This window comes from Solanum pennellii, chromosome 12 (assembly GCF_001406875.1).
Source record: "Solanum pennellii chromosome 12, SPENNV200".
Taxonomy (NCBI): Eukaryota; Viridiplantae; Streptophyta; class Magnoliopsida; order Solanales; family Solanaceae; genus Solanum; species Solanum pennellii.
Window position 1 is genome coordinate 35767493 of NC_028648.1, and position 1007 is coordinate 35768499.

Sequence of the window (1007 nt, forward strand, 5' to 3'; positions counted from 1 at the left end):
CTAGAACTTGTCTGGTTAGTCCTGCTAAAAGTAAGCTGTCACAGACAACTAGGAAAGGATCATAGGCCCTTATTCAACATAGCCCATTTCTAGCCTAAATAAAAGAAACCAAATGAAAGTTATCCTTCTTTGATCCAAATAATCTGAGCTTAATTAGACCTTTCTTTTTCACCCCAACTGATCTTTTCTGGGAACAACGTGTTGGCCCTGGTCCCTCCTTGGACATGTGCACCTCAGCTTATGCCAAAAGCATAAGTTTAGGGTGGCTGATGCAGTAAACAACCTTTGTTATGGCCCTGACCCAACTGTGGGTATTGTGTACCTTGACTCATGGCAAAGCCATGAGTTGAGGGTGGCTATTATGAGGAATGCTCTGGAAAGTGGGGTTGAAGGAACAAAAGAAAAAGAAAGAACAAAAGTAAAGTGACTCAAAATTAGTTGAAAGAAAAGTAAAGAAAAAGAAAAATATACAAGAATTACAAACAAGAAATGAAGAGAGTCACTTACACAAATGAAGAAAGAAGAGAAAATTGAGCAAAGGGAAAGAATATGAGAAACTGGGCGAGATAAAATGATAGAAAAGGGAAGGTTTAGCCGATATGTCAAGGAGGGCAAAAAGTCACTAAAGTATACCTAAAAATATACCCTACCTGACCCTGAGCCTATGTTACAAGCTAAAAAAGTCCTATCGTGATCCTAAGGGTTGTATAGCGAACTTAAGGCAGTGAAAATAAGGGCAAGCTTATGGCAATAGGTATGAATGAGTGTACTTAGTTCTGAGAGCGAGTGTTGAAATGAAATCCTTATACTCAAACTGAAATCATTGTCTGAAAAATGAGGATTTTGTTCTAAAGTGAGGACAGTAGTTGCAATACCAGAATTGTTAGCACCTCGGTGAGAAATTTAAGAGGATAGGTGTTAATGCATGGTGAGTCTGTGCCATGTTCTGATCCCACAAAAATTCAAGCCTAATAGTGATAGCATGCATAGATTTGATGAGATTAATC